The sequence below is a fragment of the Ambystoma mexicanum genome, chromosome 4p, assembly GCF_040938575.1.
Source record: "Ambystoma mexicanum isolate Mex_15411 chromosome 4p, UKY_AmexF1_1, whole genome shotgun sequence".
Lineage (NCBI taxonomy): Eukaryota > Metazoa > Chordata > Amphibia > Caudata > Ambystomatidae > Ambystoma > Ambystoma mexicanum.
Window position 1 is genome coordinate 303,462,135 of NC_090927.1, and position 12,126 is coordinate 303,474,260.

Here is a 12,126-nt window from a genome sequence, read left to right on the forward strand (position 1 = left end):
GTGATCGTGTACATGCCTTTGAATATTAATTATATAAAGACTGTGTTTTAAGTAAGACAGTGTGTGGACATTCCTTTGTGGGGGTTCGGGGACTACACTGTACTTAAGAACCAGCCCGCATCACCTCCTGAGAAGCTAGGCCCCTATTGCTCTTCCATTGCTACCTTATAGAGAATCTTGGCTGGGGTCCTCTGTGCCTCTCCTCTACCATATAGAGAGTGGAAGGAAGTACAGACACCTCCTACCAGTCTTTACAGGGTCCCGTCCTTAACGCCTGCTAAAAGCAGGCGTTAAGGAAGGACCCGCAAAGGGAACTCATAGTAGGGCGGTAAGGGTTTAACGGCACCAGTCTCGTTACCGGTGACCGTTAACCGCTAACCCTTACTGCCCTACTCGGAATGAGGCCCAATGAAGATTTAAGAGGCATATGAGGCCATACCAGACGAGCATACATTATTTGGCAGAACAGAGATGTTCTGTACATCTTTCTATGCTGCCGGGTTGAAAGCCAAAACAAATGCAAAATGTATGCAAATAATCCGCTGGGAGCTGCTGCAGACAATAAACACAACAATAAAAGCGTTTAATGCCATAGGAGATGAGGGCAATAAGATTCATGACCCTCCAGAACAGGTATGTTCTCGATCTGAAAACGGACCTGGAGGGAGGTGTGTGCTAAAGAATGTGGGCGTTCTTGCTTCACATACACACCAACCCACAATGAGTAAAATGGAACCCTTACAGAGGTTATAGGCACCTCAAAAGAAATGCACACAAAAATGGTAGAGGAGGTAGATGATATTGTTGATGATGACTGGTCTAATTACCTGTTTGCATTGATTCCGTTATTGTCTCCTAATGCTTTCAAAGTACTGATGGCCATTTTAGTAGTAGTACTATTTGCCATCTGTGTTCCAAGAATTGCAATAAGGCAATGCAAAAAGGCTGCCAAAAAGGTACTAGGAATGAAAATAGTAATACACCCCGATGCTCACGTACACAAGTATACACACACAGATTACCTCCCCTGTGCCCGATTAATGGAAACCCTTATCGATCCTCCAGGATTAAAATGTCTTCTGGGTGGCGTTGTTGGAAAAGTAAAAAAATGTTTTTAGAGTGTCACATAATTTATCATGGTCTACCAGGTCGAATGCTGCCGATAGGTCCAGTAGCAATAGGGTGGCTAATTTGCCTGAGTCTCTGATAAAGTCCAGTTGGATTTTCAAATCCAAAAGGGCTGTCTCTGTACTATGGTTAGGCCTGAAGCCAGATTGTCTAGCTCCTAATAGGTTGTCATGTTCGAGGTGGGTTTGAATTTGGTTGTAGGCTATTTATCAATGATTGTAAGTAAAAAGGGGACAGTTGTTATAGGCCGGTAGTTCGTGGGCACTAATGGGTCTAAGGTGGGCTTTTTCAGTAGAGGGGTGACCCATGCCGCTTTGATGCTAGCTGGGACCGGATTGCTCTTCCATTGCTACCTTATAGAGAATCTTGGCTGGGGTCCTCTGTGCCTCTCCTCTACCATATAGAGAGCGGAAGGAAGTACAGACACCCCCTACCAGTCTTTACAGGGTCCCGTCCTTAACGCCTGCTAAAAGCGGAAAGAGGTATTGACGAAGTTGGTAATTATGGGTGTGAGAGTAGGGGCACATAATTTAATTAAATGCGCCGGAAAGTTGTCTCCTTTACAATTTGAAGCTTTGAGTTTGGATATAGTACTAAGTACTACATCATGGGAGACTGGTGTGAAGTTGAAGAGAGGGGTGGTATCTTCTATGTTCATAGTGATTTGGTTAGACGTAGTGCGTTTGTCAGGTAGGAGATTTCTTTTGGAAATGATTTTATTTTGTAGTAGCTTGATTTTTGATGCCAGGGCATCTTGGATGGTGGTACACCATTCTTTGCTTGGTTGGACTGGGCTTGATTATGGGAATCGGATTCTCCAACTCCTTGAGTATGGTGAATAGTTCTTTACTATCAGAGGATGCATTGCTGATTCTGGTATTGTAGGCACCTGCTTTATGGGCAATGATGGCTGACTTGTAGATTTTGTTTGCGGAGTTGAATTTTCTTCATTCTGTCCGCCAGTATAGATGTGAGAATTGTGTTGTCCTGATTTAACATTGACAGAGGCCTGTAGGAGCTGCATTCCATCGCTGGCTTGTGGGGCTTGAGGGGGGGAGGTACAATGACAGATTCCCTTAAGCTTGGGGGGAAAAGACCTGCCTCATAAGAGTCTGTGTAGGTGTAGAGTAAATGCAGGGCTAGTTCCTGTGCATATTCCTTGTAATATTCCCCGGGCAGTCCATCTGCGCCGGGCGTCTTCCCCGTCAGCAGGGACCTGATTGTCTCCAGTATTTCCCCTACCCTGATGGGTTCATCCAAACCATCCCTGGCTTCCTGATCTAATATAGCAAGGTGTATCTCACCAAGCACCTCATCTATGTGCTGTTGTGATATTGGGGGTCCCTCTTTATACAGGCCTTGTAGAATTCCTGAAAGGCCGCATTAACTCCCATTTGGGTGTTGCAGATGTCACCTGCTATCGTACAGATCAAGTGGATCGGGCTAGGCTTCTCTTCTTTCTTGTATAGCCATGCTAATAGTCTACCATCTACTTCTTGGTGCTGCCTTTCAATATATTTAGAGTAATTATTCTTGCCCAACCTCTCCCAGCATTCAATACATTTCTGTTTTAATGTCTCCGCCTTTGCTAAGTCCCCAGTTTGCCCTGCAGTGACCTGTTCCAGTTCTATTAATTGCTCTTCTGCCGAAGACAACTCCCTGTTAATGGTAGTCTAGACGTTCCCATAGCCTGCAATGGTGGCTTCCCCTGACTAAAACCTTCAGTGCCTCCCAAAATATTCCTGCACTGGCAACAGCCCCTCATTATGTTTGACGTAATACACAATACTTTTCCTGACACAGTCACTAAATGGGGGATCTTGTAAAGATTCCCCACTGAGTTTCCATGTAGATATTGGGGCCCTACGGGGCTTAAGCCGCCATTGCAGACTTAACGGGTCATGATCCGACAGTACTCTACCTTCATACTGTGCCGTATCAACTGAATGAGCAATTTCCTGCCCCACAAAGAGATAATCTATTCTAGACTGCACTGCACGCGGTGCTGAATAATATGAATAGTGTCTAGTATCACCGTGGAGTACCCGTCAAATGTCAATCAGGTCAAATGCCCCCAACAGTGTACTCAGTGCCTTAGTAGCTGGGGCTGGTTTACTATACTTAGAGTCTGACCTGTCCAGGGTAGGGTTAAGCATGCAGTTGATATCAACCCCCCCAATATAATATTATTGTTCCTGTATGGGCCCAGCCTCGGGTAGAGTGATTGGAAGAATACTGCTGCATTATGGTTGGGTGCGTACGTGTTACTGATACAAGTGTCAACGTTTTCAAGGAAGCCATGTACTAAGATCATTCTACCCTCATTATCAGTTTTAATCTGGGTCGTCTTAAATGGTACCGTGGCCGCTATCCATATTAGGACCCCTCTGGCATAGGCTGAATACTCAAAACCAAACACCTGCCCATTCCATTTACTTGCCAACAGTGTCTGCTTTTCGGGTGTTAGGCGTGTCTCCTGCAACTTTGCTATGTGTACTCCACTTCTGACTTAATTGCCCCTTAGGGCGCGATTCCCTGCCCGCCCCCCTCGACCCTAGGTAGGACTGTGTGGCGTGGGCACGGAATCAAAAGTCTTAAGTTATGCAGAGAGGCGCCTCATGCGTTCTGGCCTAGCGCTTTGACAGTTTCCCTGAGTGTTTGCACCTCTTGTCATAATTGACCAAATACAGCCAGAAAATATTGTGTCGTTCGTTTTGACTCAGAGAGACCTTATTATGAAACATTACTCAAAAATATGAAGCTGACACTGGAAAGTAGCAAGTCAATATATCTAATATTATTTCTGGTCTCTACCAGATTTGATCATCATTACACCTGCTATACACCAGCTTGAGCAATCATGGAGTTCAAGTTATGTTTGTCTAAGCTATACTATGGTATGATCAGGAGTGGAGCGACATAATAAAACACACCGTCTGTCTAACACATGCAAAAAAGGTTCAACCAACACACTTGAAACTCACGGTTTCCTGGGCTTGCTGCTCTGACCTGCTATCGGCTGCTCTTCCCAACCCCCCACGATCTCGAGGTCTGCTTGTAGCTGCCTGCTGCGGAATCCCTTAGCCTTAGTCTGTTGTGCTTTTTATATTAACACGCGTGGCTTAGTCTACATGTACCATGTGTGTCACTTCCTCGGTCTGGAGAGAAAGTCTAGAGTCTGAATCTGTTCTTGTGCTTCGGTTTGCATTGCACACATGATTTACCTATGTGAAAACTAAATAGACAGGTACCGTCTTCGCCTCTTGGATAATTACCTTACAGTGAATGTGCTCCCTGTAGGGACAAGAGCAAAGCATGTCTTTCGCTCGTTGACCCCTCTAAAGCCTCATTCTAGTGGACCTCATTCTCTTTAGAGGGAAACAGCTACACTTGTCTTCAGCCACTATAACCGTGTATTTTCTATTTTGGTATTGTGTTTCCTGCCTTTGGCTTCTTATCAGCGCAGAAGCATCTCTTAACTCCTACGAGCTCATCTTAAAACAGGAAGCTGCCACTTGTGGTTGACTTTCTTCTGTTTGAAAGGGGGAAAACTGTTCACTTTTAGCTGACCCTAACGGCAAGTGCCTGTGAATTTACAGCTAGTGTCTGATTCAGTCTTTTGAAAGCCACGCCCGCATTGTGTGTGAATGCGTGTTTTTTGCCCAAAGAACATCCATAGCTTATTACTATGATCGTATATTTTCAAGGCATTAAGCCGAAGACAAGAGGCTGCTATTCTGTGGTTAGGAAGAGGAATCTATCATGTCTTGTTAATCGCTTTTGCTAAAGCCACGGAACAAGCTATGCACTTGCTTTTCGCTGAAACCACAAGCGTTTTTCCATCAATGACAATATATTGTCTACAGTAAATGTCTAACTTTGTCTTCTGACACTAGCCTTTGCCGTATGTGCAACCGTGTACTTCATATTCACCGCAAGCACAGTGAGTGAAGTTGTGTAATCTGTGGCACACCAGCCTTTGCTCGATCGTAACATTTGTAAATCATGACACTTCTTTTCAAGTACGCATGTACTCTAGTCCATTTGACATAAGCATTTAGCCCCCTTACGTTCCAGGTAAGCACCTTTATTGTTCCAGCCATAAGGATCTTATCAGTTCGGAGAGGCTGACTGCCCCTACCTCCACAGGTGCTGCCCTTTTGCTGCTATTTGGGAATCCATATAAGTATATTCTATTACTAGTCCTCATTGACACTCAGTGGCATCGCCATGAATCAAATTTAGGGGGGGCACAGAGGGGGCCAAAGACAAAAGTAGGGGGGGCATAGAAAATGTGGGGGGCACCTATGAAAGGTAATGTGTGACATCACAAGCACTCCTGCAGAGAGGCTTTTGTGCACACCAACTACCCACACCCCACTGTACCTCCTCTCCCATCAGAATGCAGGCACAAAACCATTCAGTGACTAATGGCCCATCATTAGCACTTTCGTGGACTACATTCTGATGGGAGGGGTTGCAAGCTGCTCGATCACTGCTTCCTTTGAGACAAAAGGAATATTGCCGTGTGATCTGCAGACATTTGCCTCAGTGAGTGTCACAACACCACGAACAGAGAACACAGTCACTGCTCACCTTAGGTAGGGGGCACAGGATATCAGAGGGGGGGGCACTGGCCCCCCCCACACCTCCTTAGCGACGCCACTGTTAACACTCGGGTGGACAAACCCCAAATCCCATTAACTCCCCAAACTCTCCCAACCAATAACGACTGCCCAACGCCTCATTCCACGTTCAGGCATATCCGCTTCCCACATAGTCTTTTGGTTTTCATACCCCAAGACGGTGGACAGCGGGTGGGCACATACAACTAGTGCCCTATAAAATGGAACTCGGAGGGGGTGGTTCAGCACTACCGTTAAGTCTGGTCTCTCTTCGTGTAGTGTGTATCGTTGGTTGGTGACCTCTCCCACCATGTAGGTCTAAGTTACGAATCCACACTCAGTTACAACAACAAAAAATAAAGTAATTAAGTAAAGTAGTGAGCTCCTCAGCCAAGCGATATACGTTCCATAAGAGCTCGCTTGTCCTGGGGCTCTCATGATAGCACTGAAGTCACCTTAAGCTCGCTGGAAGTCCATTGCCTCAATGGGCGGTCTCTCCTGTGCTCCTTTTTCTCAGTAACGGCTCCTTCGGTGTACTTTTCCTGTGGTCTTCTCTCTCCTCTCTCCCGTCCGGACCCATTTTCTCCCTATCCATCCAAGCTCGGGCTTCCTCTGGGAGGTCAAAGAACCACGCCTGGTTCTTATGTATGATTTTCAGCCACACCGGGTAAATTAGCATGTACTTTATGCCCGCAGCTCTGAGTCTTGCTTTGGTGGCCATGAATTGTGCCCGGTTTTTTCTGCACCTGGAAGGTGTAGTCAGAATACACCTCCAGCTCCGCCCCGACCCCCCTGTCTAGAGTAGACCAGTATCTTCTCGGTGTCTGGTCAGCGCTCTGTGTGCTCTCTCTATTGTGAATCCCTGTGCAAGGTTGCCAGGCCTGATTTCCTGGAGCAGCATGTTTTTTATATATGTAGCGGAGTCCGTATCTTCCTCCCCTTCAGGTAGCCCCACTATTCGAATGTTGTTCCTCCTGGCTCTGCCCTCTGCTTCCTCCATCCATACATATTATCATGCGTCTCCCGTAGCACGTCCGTGTTAGTCTGCATTTGAGTCTCAAGGATGATGGAGCGCTCTGCCAAACCACAAACGTCCTGTCGCAGCAGTCTCATATCCAATTGCACTGCCACAATTTGTGTTCCTAACGAGGCCTTAAGGTGTGCATTAGCCTGCATAACTTGGTTATGCTGCTCCATAGAGTCACCAACTGTCTTCTGTGAGGGGCTCTGTGATCCCTTTTGGATCCTGTTGCACCACTCTAGCATACTTTTCCATAGACACTTGTCCTGACTTCATCTTTGCAAATTTGTGAGGCATGTAGACTGCCGAGCACTATATTAGTGGTCTGCACTTTCCACGTCAATGTATAGCTGATAGGTGCTGAGGCGCAATTTGTGGCGCTTGAACCAGAGACCTCAATGCTACAAGGCTTTCCTGACGCCCCGTAATTGCCAGGCTATTGATCCGGATCAATGCAGGTGTTCCCAGTCCATCCTCCTCCACTGCAGGGCCCAAGTCTGCATTCCCAACCTCCTGCTCTCCTCCGGCCACTGCCTGAGCTTCGTGGCCCAGTGCGGTCTTGCTTTCCGCAGAGCAGGATAGTAAAAGTACCCTGCCAGCCCTTTCCAGCCAGAGGATTCTTAGCGCAGTAGGAGGCGCTTTAATCTTTATTGCCAGGCTTGTGGTCCATCCGGGGGCATAGAGAGTGCGCAGTCTGTAGCTGTACGCTACTTAATTTGTGTATTTATGTATGCAACCTTGCTTTGCAATTGGTGACCAACCCTCAGTTCTGCACTGCAGTCTCTGGATAACTTGGCAAGGCTGCCCTTCACTGGCCCTTCAGCTGAATTGTTGTCGGGCTGTGCCGGCACTCTGCTTTCTGTTTTGGTAGGGGAGGTTATAGTCTTCTCTGCTGCTACTGTTTTTTTGCGGGCCTCCCGCCGTAGTTCAACCCCTCCCCGTGAGTGCCTCCTTCTGCTGGGGCTGTCGCATGGTTCCACCGTCCACTGCAGTTTTCGGAGAGGGGGTGGGGTGGTTTGTCCTTCCTACAGCACTGCACTGCTTGGCCCGGGTTTGCTCAAGGGAGGCTCTGTCTCTGCCATCGTGCCGCAGGGGGACCTACGCCTCATGCAGGTATTACAGCCCCAGCCCTGCAAAGGTTCTTCTGTTTCCACCTTACCGGCGTGTCCTCTGGTATCTTCCGCTCTCGTCTCCGGCACCGACGGATCTCCCTGAGTGCCCCTGCATACGCGCGCAGATAACTTTCTCTCGTCTGCCCCAGGGTCGCCCACTTCTGTTCAGCGGGTGCCTCACTGCAGCCAGGGCTGGTAGCAATGCCGAATGGTACTACCCCCCACCTTCTTCTGCCAAGATATTCTCGCTTCTCTCACCGTGCCTGGCCACAGTCCCACGGTCCGGACCATCAGCTCCTCTCAGTCGCCATCTACATTTGGGAGCCCTGCCTGCGCTTTCAACAGTGTGCTCCCAAGCCGTTCCCATCCTCAATCACTTAGTTTTGGGTAAGGCGAAAATTCTGCTGAGGAGCCTTCCGTTTCTCCGGATCATTAAGGATCAGGCGGGAGCTAGCACAGAAGTCGACCTACTTCATGGTAGCTAGCCACACCACCTCCTCTCCATCCACAAACTAGGCATCATTTGTTAGCGTTCTCATTGCTTCTTTCTGCACACTTCTAATGTCGCACGTTCCTGTCGATATCAGCGTTTCAATATTTGTAAAACCCATTATTTTGTTTCATGCCACGGAACTTCTTATTTCTGTTCTTGCCCTCTATCACCTAAACTATTGCTCTGCTTTGGTAATCAGTCTTCACGTATATCAGATGGCTCCTCTTAGTTTGTGGCGTTAAGCCCCCATTCCAAGGGCTGGAATGGGGGTAACGGCCCGGCAGCTCAAGTTAACGGCCCGAGCAAAGCTCCCTTAATGGGGGCTTAAGCCCATTAGCACCCTGGGGTACCAAAGGGGTAACCCCAGGGTGCGAAAAAAAAAATATTTGCCTTCGTTCAACAGGATGCTGTGCACGTCCCTTTGAACGAAGGAAAATCCTTTATAAAGATGGCCGTCATGGAAAGGGAAGTGGAGCCCCTTTCCATGGTGGCCTGAGGGAGGCAAGCGGAAGGAGCGGATGCGGCAGCGGCACTCACCGCCGCCAAAATAAGGTAAGTGGAGGAAATGGAAAATAAAGGGGGGGGAGATGGCAGTGGGGGGAGCCGGCTGTCAAGCGTCATGGAATGCAGACTTTCACCAGCGGCTCAAGCCCTCGTTCTTAGCCACCCGATTGGCTTTGTTCTTTAATTCGCTATTAATGCTCTTTTTTGTCTCTCTACTCATCCTTCAATTTCTCCTAGCTTCATTTTGAAACTAATAGTTTCTTTCTATAGTTTTCAAATGCGTTCATGGCTTGGCTACCCCCATGTATCTTCCTTTGTTTCTATATTTTTGCCTCCTTGCACTTGACACTCTCAACCCCATTTTATTCTAGTAGTTCCTAAACCTCCCTCTGCCCAGTTCCATTTTTTTAATATGTTTATTTTACATTTTCATAAATAGTACAAACAATTACAAAAAGTTCAAATATTAGTACACCAAAAGCTAAGATATCAGCAAAACAAATCCTATAAGAAGCAAGATCTGCCTCAAAGACAGTACACAAAACCACACACAACTATACATCCACCACCAGCCATACCACATAACACCACTTTCCATACCATAAATACACACATTCAGACTACCCATACAGCTTAATGAAAGTTGACGTCCATTTCTCAAAATATTCCTCAATCATACCTCTTAGAGAAAACCTTCTCAAAGTTCGACAGAACCTGTAACTCACAAACCCAATCATCTTCCCACAGCTTTTTCTGTTTCTTCCACACCTTCATTATTTGACAGCTACTATCCGTTGACCCATCTATTCATTATTCATCCGGGCTACAGTACATCTACCGGTCTTTGATAACAAACACAGACAAAGACAGTAGGCAAGGAAAATATATACCCATTACCAGGTCCAACCCCTCCAGTACATCCTTCCAATAATCACCAACTAGTGTACGCTCCCACGACATATAAAGCAACGCATCTGCTTCCAAACCATGACCCCAGAACAAATCACTATCAACCCAAGATTATGCATGCGTATTGGCATCCAATATAAACGTCCCAGTACCTTCTGATGAATCAACCTCAAATTTACATCCAGCTTCGCCCTAAATCCCACCCTCAATGACATTCCAGTTCCATTGGGAAGTTCCCAGTTATTTTTCTTCTTCAGTGTTACAGTACAGTTCATTTGCCAGGACTGTTTATTCTCCCCTGCACCTGGCATTAATATGGAAACTTCATAGTTAGAGTCCATTTAACCTTTTAATAAGATCAATACACAGACACTAGAGAGAGGAGTGCACTGTGATCTATTTACCATACTGGATAATGATATTGACAGGATGGTAAATTAATGTAATCAGCCGAGTGGCAAGAGCCTCACAACCAGGTAAGTACTGCAAGAGTGTCAAGCGTCTGAAACAAACTAGGACCATTTCATTAGACCCTTTGACAAGATAAATGACAACAATAGACATTTATCCAAATGGATTGAATTGCACTTTATGAGATATATAGTTCAACGAGAACTATGATCAATACCATCCAGGAAATTTGAGAGAGAGAGAGAGAGAGAGAGAGAGAGAGAGAGAGAGAGAGAGAGAGAGAGAGAGAGAGAGAGAGAGAGCCTTGTGGGTTAACCATCAACAATGACAAATGACATAACATTTTTCACACAAAACAGTGAAGTATATAAAAGAACACAATAAATATCACAGAAGAGCCACATTACTTCATCCCCAAGCAAGTGGTCAGGTGTAAATGGCTAATGAAAAGCAAGTTTTAAACTGGAGCTGCATGAGGTAAAGATGGACACCCAACAACAGAGCTTGAAGCATTGGTCCAGACCTGTGAATAAACAGAGACCAAAGAGCTCATTCAAAATTGGTGCAGTCATAGTAGGCAAGATCAGATAGTTTTAAAAACCTTACAACAAAGAAGAACGTAAATGGTATGAAGAGTACACTGTAAACCCGCCGACAATTTATTCGATTTTTTATTAGTAGTGTGTCTTAGCTTATAATATAAACTTTTCTTACTACAAAATACATATGAAAATAAAATGTATTACAATTAACAAATATAAACACCAGCACATAAGAGACACTTAGGGCCTCATTATGAGCATGCCTTGTTACCAGACCGGCACACTCAGAGACTGCGGGCAGCTGCCGTCCCGTCTGCCAGGTCTGATTGGGCGGGACGGCACCTGTCCGTAGACTTTCCGGGAAGCACCGGCACCATTCGTAATGGTGCTGGTGCTTCCATCATCCCCATTCCCATTAAGACCTATGGGACTCAAATGAGAATGGGGATTAACATTTTCCGGAGCCTGACTTCCAGGAACACCAGGGTCGTAATCCCCCAGCGATTGTGTGGAGCCAGGCACCAGAGAAATTCACAAGTCCGGCGGCGGCCTGCCGGTTTTACCGGCATGGCTATCGCCGAATTAATAACAATGCCCTTAGTCTAGTAAATTAAAGATTGCTGAACAAAATAAGCAAGAACTACATCATCACTGAAAATGGCAAAACCTGGGATATGGAGATTGCCTCTCTGTACTATCACAAAGGGAAAACAATGGCTGAAAGGCCCAGCAATAATTAAAGCATGGGAGACAATTAACAATGGCGAAGACATGAACATGGATGAGAACTGCACAGAGGTTCAGGCGGGAGAAGAGAGCAGTGAAGATCAAAATGAACAAAGAAATAGAGAGAACTCCGCCTTGAGATAAGCGAGGAACAAACCCTGAAGACAGAAGATGCTGCACAGATACAAAGACTATGAACAGGAACTAGTTTATTTTGCAAAAGGAAGCAATGTGGCGGAGCGTGGTCGAAGAGCACTGTTCATTTGCACAGCTCTGCGTTCTTTTGGCCATGTTCAGAGATCCACGTCTTTCAGCGGATGTCTCCAACTAGCATGGCGAGCAGGGCCAGTCTTTGCAACAGACGTGCAGGTGGCTCCCTGACGTGCCAGCCTCTAGGGGGCGCCAGCAGTCAGAGTCCTCCAAGAGACTCCAATACCTCCGTCATGATGCTTGATGCGTGCAATGCATGTGATCTATTGTGTTCAATGTCCTGTGGCAAGAACTGCATAGGCTAAACAACAAGGCTGGTGCACTAAGAAATAGGAGGACAACACTCCAGAATAATATGTAGGACACAAACAGCACCTTTGGTCACACATTACATCACTCATCAACATACACCTGATGACATAACTTGGTGGGTGGTAGAAGTGGT

General features: G+C 46.4%; 1 protein-coding gene across 3 annotated transcripts in view; it reads right to left on the reverse strand.

The window, feature by feature from the left end:
• Positions 1-12,126, reverse strand: part of LOC138453216 (protein FAM228B-like) — a 530,008-nt gene that overhangs the window by 480,619 nt on the left and 37,263 nt on the right. For 2 of the 3 annotated variants that reach the window (XM_069605858.1, XM_069605862.1), the window contains exon 3: positions 10,611-10,726. The exons of the other annotated variant lie outside the window; for it this stretch is intronic. The gene's annotated coding sequence lies outside the window, so the exon portion shown is untranslated. The remainder of the gene's footprint in view (positions 1-10,610; positions 10,727-12,126) is intronic. 3 annotated transcript variants of the gene reach the window in all.